Here is a 10,222-nt window from a genome sequence, read left to right as displayed (position 1 = left end):
TGATGAATATTGTTTTAGTTTGTTTACCCATAGTTATGAGTAGCTAAATCCTTTGTCTAAGGTTTTGATGGAACCTATTGGGGGATGAACTTCTTGTTTATGTGAATACAAATTGCTAGTTCCAATCTCTATTTGTTCAACTATGTGTTTGTTGTAGTTAATTGACAGGATCCTCAATTAGCTGTGCCTATTTAGTGTGCATAACTCGGGAGAGAGTGCATATTTAGGTAATTGTTGAACAACACCACTCCCAAAGTATATGAGGGATCAATAACCAAGGGTTTAAAGGCGAGATTAGGGATAACGAAGCCTTGGGTGTAATCTAAAGTGAATTGTGTTAAATAAAGCAAGCTAGTGTATCGCGGGAGAGTGCAACTAGTAAATTACTGTGATTACTCGGGAGAGATTTACGGTAAGAAGAGCGTTCATGATTGATAGAGATGTGTTGGTAAATTTGTATGAAGCATAAACAGAAGGAATTCCATCAATAGGGGAAATCATTACCTTAGCACTTTCTCATTATTGTTTACAGCTTAGCATCTTTAATTTGCAGCTATTAGTTACTGTTGCTCTTAGTTATTAAAAACACCATCAACTGTGATTCTCAATGTTTGGGAAATTGATTCTAAAGAGTTTAGTAGGTCTAAAGATAGTGATTGATAGGTTAATTCTCTGTGGATTCGACTCTGGGCACAATACTCAGGTTATATTTGCAACGTCCGCATTGTCCTTTTTATAAGGCATAGTTGGGCGTGATCAAGTAACGTGGGTACTTCCAACTCAGTAAGTAACAGAAATAAATAAGGAAGTAAGAAGCAGTGACGAGCTATACAAATACAGTTCATTTCATACATTTCAGTAAAGAATAGGCATGTTTTCAATCCAGAGATTTAAGTCAAATCAGTTTGTTTATGTCAAGTTCAAGTAAAAACCGTATAAAATATATTTTAGAAGTTTTCAAAATAATGATATAGGGCAATTGTGTGCATCAACAATGAAATCATATACAGCCTCTTAGGCAATCATCACTCAGTCCTCCCATTCAGTACAACCTCCAATCACTCATTCCTCACAGTCACTCGTTCCTCACGATCGCTCAGCACCCGGCACTCGGCACTCGGAACTCGGAACTCGCACTCAGTAGGTACCTGCTCTCACTGGGGGTGTGTACAGACTCCGTAGGGGCTCCTACAACCCAAGCGCTATATCAAGCCAATCATGGCAAAATCAATGAAACATGATGCGACGTGCAGCCCGATCCCATAAATATCCTCACAATAAGGCCCTCGGCCTCACTCAGTCATCAATCTCTCCAGTCTCTCAGGCTCTCAGAAATTTGGAAAATCATCCCAAACAACAATAACATGATGCATCAAAAAGAATAACAGAGACTGAGATATGATATGCGAGTAAAAACTGCAACTGAGTACAAATAGCATTTAGCAAGCAATTAAGCATGTAACGCGGCCTCTGTGGGACCCAACAGTACCAACACATAGCCTAAACATGGTTTCTAACATGATTTACAGTCAATATCTATAACACATAGAGAGCATATAGCTAACAACAAGTTGTTCAACTTTACAGTTTCCATGGGACGGACCAAGTCACTATCCCCCTCGGTGCACGCCCACATGGCCGTCACCTAACATGAGCGTCACCTACAAAATAATCAGTTGACACAAAAATCTGGGATTTCATACCCTCAGGACCAGATTTATAACTGTTACTTACCTCAATCCGAGCAATCTCTACTCCGCAATTCCTTTGCCTCTTAAATCGGTCTCCAAACGTCCCGAATCTAGCCACAAACAGTACAATACAATTAATTTAGGCCAAAGGGATCAATTCCATAAGAAAACTACTAAACTAGAGCCAAAATCCGAAATTGGCTCAAACTGACCCCCGGGCCCACGTCTCGATATCCGACAAAATTCACAAAACACGAAAGCCCATTCACTCACGAGTCTAACCATACTAAATTTATCAAAATCCGACACCATTTGGTCATCCAAAACCTCAAAATTCACTCTCCAATTCTCAATCCCTAATCTCCCAAATTTCACTTCAAATTCTTACTTATTAGGTGTAAAATCAGTGGGGAAACACCATTATTGGAGATAAATGGGCACAAGGAACTTGCCTCAGTGATTGCGTCGAAATCCCTCTCAAAATCCCCAAAATCTGAGCTCAAAAATGCTAGAAATGGTAAAAAATCTCGAAGTCCCGTTTTTATATGTTCTGCCCAGGCTTTTCGCACCTGCGGCTCAATTTTCTCATCTGCAGAGCAGCATGTTCGGACAAAGATTCGCCTCTGCGGAAAACCACTTAAACACTGCCTCCGCTTCTGCGATCAAGAGACCGCATCTGCGTTCATCGCAGGTGCGAAAGTCTCATCGCACCTGCGGTCCAAATGCTCACTTGCACCCTGAAGACCGCTTCTGCGACCATCGCAGGTACAGGAATTCCATTGCACCTACGCCCTCTGCCCAGCTCTTCCTTTATCGCATCTGAGACCTTTTCCTCACTTCTGCGAGCTCGCACGTGCGGTGCCCACTCCGTAGGTGCGGTTACACCAGAAGCAACAACACTTCAGTTGCATTCTTCAACTCAAACTCAAGTCGTTAACCACCCGAAATCAACCCGAGGCCCTCGACACCTCAACCAAACATACCAACATGTCCTAAATTATCATACGAACTTAGTCGAATCCTCAAATCACCTCAAACAATATCAAAAACACGAATTACACACGGATTTAAGCCTAATGAACTTCAAAACTTCCAAATTCTACAAACGATGCCAAAACCTATCAAACCACGTCCGATTGACCTCAAATTTTGCACACAAGTCATAAATGACACCACGGACCTAGTACAACTTCTGGAAATCCAATCCGACTCCGATTTCAAAAAGTCCACTCCCGGTCCGACTTTCCAAAATTCCAACTTTCGGCATTTGAAGCCTAATTCCACTACGGACCTCCAAAACACAATCCCAACGTGCTCCTAAGTCAACAATCACCTAACGGAGCTAGCGGAACCATCAAAAATCAAATCCGAGGTCATTTACACATAAGTCAACATCCAACCAGCTTTTCTAACTTAAGCTTTCAATTAAGAGACTATGTGTCTCAATTCACTCCAAAACCACTCCGGACCCAAACCAACTAACGCGGTAAGTCATAGTACAGCTATAGAACACAAAAGAAGCAGAAAATGGGGGAATAGGGCTACAACTATCGAAACGACCGGCCGGGTCGGTACATCCCCCCCCCCTCTTAAACAAACGTTCGTCCTCGATGAGTCTAGAAACATACCTGGAGCCTCAAATAGGTGTGGGTATCTGCTCCATATCTCCCGCTCGGTCTCCCAAGTAGCCTCCTCCACAGGCTGACCTCTCCACTGCACTTTCACTGAAGTTATATCCTTTGACCTCAGCTTTCGAACCTACCGCCCCAAAATGGCCACCGGCTCCACATCATAAGTCAAATCACCATCCAACTAAACCGTGCTGAAATCCAAATCATGGGACAGATCACCGATATACTTCCGGGGTGTGGAAACATGAAATACTGGATACACACTCGAAGAGCTAGGCAACAAGGCAAGCTTGTAAGACACCTCCCCAATCCTCTGATGTACCTCAAAAGGCCCAATGAACCAAGGGCTATATTTTCCCCTCTTTCCAAATCTCATAACACCCTTCATGGGTGATACCTTTAGCAGAACCTTTTCTCCCATGTAAGACACATCACAGATTTTCCTGTCAACATAGCTCTTTTGTCTTGACTGCGCCCTGCGAAGCCGCTCCTGAATCAATTTAACCTTGTCCAAAGCATCCTGAACCAAGTCAGTGCCCAATAGCCTAGCCTCGCCCGTCTCAGACCAACCCACCGGAGATCTACATTGCCTCCCATGTAAAGCCTCATACGGAGCTATCTGAATACTCGACTAATAACTTTTGTTGTAAGCAAACTCCGAGAGTGGCAGAAACTTGTCCCATGAACCACCAAAATCAATGACACAAGCGCGTAGCATGTCCTCCAATATCTGGATAGTGCGCTCGGACTGCCCGTCCATTTGAGGGTGAAATGTCGTGCTCAACTCTACCTGAGTTCCCAACCCTCGCTGCACGGCTCTCCAAAACTGTGATGTAAACTGCATTCCTCTGTCTGAAATGATGGAAACTAGTACACCGTGCAGGCGAACAATCTCTCTGATGTAAATCTCAGCCAACCGATCCGAAGAATAAGTAGTACTCACTAGAATGAAGTGCGCGGACTTGGTCAGCCGATCCACAATCGCCCAAATAGCATCGAACCTCCTCAAAGTCCATGGGAGCCCAGCTACGAAATCCATTATGATCCGTTCCCATTTCCACTCCGGAATCTTTATCTTCTGAAGTAAACCACCCGGTCTCTGATGCTCATATTTTACCTGCTGCAGTTAAGACATCGAGCTACAAACCCAATTATATCCTTCTTCATTATCCTTCACCAATAGTGCTGTCTCAAATCCTGGTACATCTTCACGACACCCGGATGAATGGAATACCGCGAGCTGTGGGCCTCCTCCAGAATCAACTCTTGTAACCCATCTACATTGGGCACACGTATCCGGCCCTGCATCCTCAATACCCCATCATCTCCAATAGTCACATCTCTGGCATCATCGTGTTGAACCTTGTCCTTGAGGACAAGCGAATGAGGATCATCATACTGGCTCTCTGTGATGCGATCAAACAAGGAAGACCGAGAAACCATACAGACCAGAACCCGACTGGGCTCCGAAATATCCAATCTCACTAGCTGGTTGGCCAAAGTATGAACATCAAGTTCAAGATGTCTCTCCCCAACAGGAATGAATGCAAGACTGCCCATACTCACCGTCTTCCTACTCAAGGCATCGGCCACCATATTGGCCTTTCCCGGATGATACAGAATAGTAATATCATAGTCCTTTAGCAGCTCCAACCACCTCCGCTGCCTCAAATTGAGATCCTTTTGTTTGAACAAGTGCCGGAGGCTACGATGATCAATAAATACCTCGCAAGACACATCATAGAGATAGTGCCCCCAAACCTTCAACACGTGAACAATGGCAGCCAACTCCAAATCATGAAGAGGGTAGTTCTTCTCATGGTGCTTCAATTGGTGTGAAGCATAAGTAATCACTTTACCCCCTGCATCAAGACACACCCAATACTGATCCGAGAGGTATCACAATATACTGTATAAGAACCAGAAGTTGATGGTAGAACTAGAACTGGAGTTGTGGCCAAGGTAGTCTTGAGCTTCTGAAAGCTTGCCTCACACTCATTTGACCACCTGAAAGGAGCACCCTTTTGGGTCAATTTGGTCATGGGCGATGCAATAGATGATAAACCCTACACGAACCGACGGTAATAACCAGCAAAACCAAGTAAGATCCGAATCTCTGTGGCTGAGGACGGTCTGGGCCAACTCTGAACCACCTCTATCTTCGTCGAGTCTACATACCCCCACTGGACACCAGGTGCCCCAAGAACGCCACTAAATTGAGCCAAAACTCACACTTGGAGAACTTAGCATAAAGCTTCTCCTCCCTCAACCACTGCAACACAATCCACAAATGCTGGGCATGCTCCTCCTAGCTACGAGAGTACACCAGGATATCATCAATGAATAAAATAACAAACAAGTAGAGATATGGCTGAAATACGCTGTTCATCAGATGCATGAACGTTGTTGGGGCATTGGTCAGCCCAAAAGACATCACAAGGAACTTATAATGACCATGACGGGTCTTGAAAGCTGTCTTAAGAATATCCGAGTCCTGAGTCTTCAACTGGTGATACCCTGACCTCAAATCAATCTTGGAGAACACCCTCGCTCCCTGAAGCTGGTCAAATAAATCATCAATACGCGGTAAAGGATACTTGTTCTTGATTATGACTTTGTTCAACTGCTTATAATCGATGCACATTCTCATAGAGACATCCTTATTCTTCACAAATAGATTCGGTGCACCCCAAGGTGACAAACTAGGCCTAATAAACCCCTTCTCAAGGAGCTTCTGAAGCTGCTCCTTCAACTCAATCGGTGCCATACGTTACGGAGGAATACAAATGGGCTAAGTATCCGGCACCAAGTCAATATCCCTATCCGGCGGCATGCCTGACAGGTCTGCAGGAAACACATCGGAAAAATCTTGCACCACCGGAACAGAATCAATAGTAGGGGTCTCTGCACTAACATCCCTCACAAAGGCCAAATAAGAAAGACAACCCTTCCCAACCATCCGTTGGGCCTTCAGGAAAGAAATCACTCTACTGGGAACATAATCCAATGAATCTCATCATATGATCTATGGCAATTCCGGCACAGGCAACGTCACTGTCTTCGCGTGATAGTCCAGAATAGCATAGCACGAAGATAACCAATCCATGCCCAATATCATATCACAATCAACCATACTAAGCAACAACATATCAACTCTAGTCTCTAATCCCCAATAGTCACTACACACGACCAAATACGCGGTCCATAATAATAGTATCGCCCACTAGCATAGATACACGAACAGATGAAACTAGAGACTCACGGGGCATGTCCAGATAATGAGCAAAATATGACGACACATATGAATAGGTGGAACCGGGGTCAAATAATACAGAAGCATCTCGATGACATACAGAGATAATACTTGTGATCACTATGTCTGAAGCAATGGCATTTGGTCTGGTAGGGAGTGCATAGAAACGAGCCTGGCCACCACCTGATCAGCCTCCCCCTCTAGGGCGACCTCTAGCGCCCCACCCGGAGCTAACTAAGAGGGTGGTATAGCAGCTGGTACGGAAGATGCAACCTGACTTCTCTATTGTGCGGAACCTCCATGACGATGAGGACATTACCTCCACATATGCCCAAACTCCCCACACTCAAAACAACTCCCTGGTGCTGGTGACGGGGACTGAAGGGAGCCCCGAGCACTGGGATAGATGGTAGAAGGACCTGGCATAGAGAAGCCCTGAACCAATAGAGCACGGGACGAACTCTAAGCTGGAAGGGCACTGAGATATGAGTGACCCTGAAGAGAACTGTGTGAACCATGGCCAGATGATGCACCACGGTGAACTGGGCGAGCCGTCTGAGCATGCCTGAATGGACGACCCCTGCCGTAGTAGAACTGACCTCCAGAAGGAACACCACCAAAACTACCGGATCCACGAGGCCCCTTGGCCTCCCTCTTAACTCGCTCCTGGCGGCAGACCGACTCTATCTCCCGAGAAATGTCAACCACCTCTTCAAAAGTAACATCAGACACTCTCTCCCTAGTCATAAGTATCTGCAGCTGATATGCGAGGCCATCAATGAACCTCCAGATCCTCTCCCTATCAGTGGGGACTAGCCAAACCGCATGACGAGCCAACTCAAAAAACCTCATCTCGTACTGCGTCACAGTTGTATCATCCCGACGTAGCTGCTCAAACTGTCTACTCAGCTCCTCTTTGTGAGACCGTGGCACATACTTCTCTAAGAAGAGAATAGAGAACTTCTGCCATGTAAGTGGTGCTGCACCAACTGGCCTACGCCTCTCATAAGCCTCCCACCAGGTGAAGGCAGCTCCAATGAACTAAAAAGTAGTGAATGAGACCCCACCGGTCTCTAGAATACACGCTGTACGGAGAATCCTTTGACATCTGTCCAAGAAATCCTGAGCATCCTCTCCCTCTACACCGCTGAAAGACGGAGGCTGGAGCCTCCCAAACCTCTCCAATCTACGCTGCTCATCATCAGGCATGAAAGGAAACATATAGTCCTGAGCAGCTGCAACCCACTGGGCTGGTGGTGCCCCTAGTATTTGGAGTCCCTGCACCACCTGCTCGGGTGTGCGGGCGGCGGGAGTCTGAGTGCCTTCCCCGGCCTGAGAAGTGACTGTTGTAGTAGAAATAGAGACCGCCTGAGCAAGACTGGTGTACATAGTCAAAATCTGAGCTAAGGCCTCCTGAAGGCCTAGGATCACGATTAGGCACAGCTAGTGCCTGAGCTGGTCCCGCTGGTGCATATACAACTGGGACTTGATCATGAACAAAATGGGTGGATCTGCAGGTGCCGCCCCTGCTGCTGTGAGGGCTGCACCCCTGCCCCTACTACGACCTCTATCGCGACCTCGGCCCCTCGTGGCCCTGACTGGTGGTAATGGTGGCAGTCTGTCCTGCCCGATAGCACGTGTCCTCACCATCTCTGAGAGAATAGAATACCAGAAGCTTAGTTACCAGAATCAACATATTCGCACGATAAGAATTCAAGAATGTGAAGCTTCCTAAGGGTTCCACAGCCTTTCGAAGATAAGTACAGACGTCTCCGTACCGATCCGCAAGACTCTACTAAACCTGCTCATGTCTCGTGAGACCTATGTAACCTAGGCTCTGATACCAACTTGTCTCGACCCAAATCCTAACCTGTCGTGATGGAGCCTATCGATGATACTAGGCAGGCCGACGTTTAAAAATCACTTCCAAAATTGCACTGAAGGTAAATAAAAAATTCGTAAATTAAGTAGAGTTTTCGAAAAATTGAGTTAAATCTCAAAACACAAGTACATAATAATAGCCCCAACATCGGGGTGTCACTAAGTCATGAGTATCTAAACATAACCGGTCCGAAAATAACACAACTAACATAGTATGGAATCCAAAATACAACGAAAGGAGAGATATGGAAGAAGAAAGCAAGGCAGTGAACGCCGAGCAGCTACCTCGCTATCTCCAATAATCAGCTACGAGAACTATCAACACCCTTCGCGTCCAAAAACTCCTGGATCTGCACACAAGGTGCAGGGAGTACTGTGAGTATTTCCAACTCAGTAAGTAATAGAAATAAACAAGGAACTGAGAAGCAATGACGAGTTATACAAGTACAATTCATTTCAGAAATTTCAGTAAAGAATAGGCATGCTTTCAATCCAGAGATTTAAGTCAAATCAGTTTGTTTATGTCAAGTACAAGTAAAAACCGTATAAAATATCTTTCAGAAGTTTTCAAAACAATGATATAGGGCAATTGTGTGCATTAAATATGAAATATACAGCCTCTCAAGCAACTATTACTTAGTCGTCCCATTCACTACAACCTCACAATCACTCATTCCTCATAGTCACTCATTCCTCACAATCGCTCAGCACTCGGTACTCGGCACTCGCACTTAGTAGGTACCTGCGCTCACTAGGGGTGTGTACAGACTCCGTAGGGGCTCCTACATCCCAAGCGTTATATCAAGCCAATCATGGCAAAATTAATGAAACATGATGTGGCGTGCATCCCGATCCCATAAATATCCTCACAATAAGGCCCTCGGCCTCACTCAATCATCAATCTCTCCAGTCTCTCGGGCTCTCAGAAATCAGGAAAATCAGCCCAAACAGCAATAAGATGATGCATCAAATAGAATAACGGAGACTGAGATATGATATGTGAGTAAAAACTGCAACTAAGTAGAAATAGCATTTAGCAGGCAATACAACATGTAACGCGGCCTCTGTGGGACCCAACAGTACCAACACATAGCCTAAACATGGTTTCTAACATGACTTACAGTCAATTTCTATAACACATAGAGAGCATATAGCTGACAGCAAGTTGTTCAACTTTACAGTTTCTGCATGACGGACTAAGTCACAATCTCTATCGGTGCACGTCCACATGCCCGTCACCTAGTATGTGTGTTACCTCCAAAATAATCACATGACACAAAAATTCGGGGTTTCTTACCCTCAAAACCTAAATTATAACTTTTACTTACCTCAATCCGAGCAAATCTTTACTCCGCAATGCCTTTGCCTCTCAAATCGGTCTCCAAACGTCCCGAATATAGCCACAAACAGTACAATACAATTAATATAGGCCAAAGTGATCAATTCCATAAGAAAATTACTAAACTAGAGCCAAAATCCGAAATCGGCTCAAACCCGGCCCCCGGGCCCACGTCTCAATTCCCGTTTTTTATATGTTCTGCCCAGGCTTTTCGCACCTCCGACTCAATTTCCGCATCTGCAGAGCCGTATCTTCGGACAAAGATCCGCCTCTGCAGAAAACCACTTAAACACTACCTCCGCTTATGTGATCAAGAGACCGTATCTGCGCTCATCACAAGTGCGGCAGTCTTATCGCACCCGCACCCTAAAGACCGCTTCTGCGACCATCGCAGGTGCAGGAATTCCATTGCACCTGTGCCTTCTAC

The sequence above is a fragment of the Nicotiana attenuata genome, chromosome 2 (genome assembly GCF_001879085.1).
Source record: "Nicotiana attenuata strain UT chromosome 2, NIATTr2, whole genome shotgun sequence".
Classification (NCBI taxonomy): Eukaryota; Viridiplantae; Streptophyta; class Magnoliopsida; order Solanales; family Solanaceae; genus Nicotiana; species Nicotiana attenuata.
The sequence above is the reverse complement of the archived record's forward strand: the minus strand, read 5'-3'. Positions refer to the sequence as shown.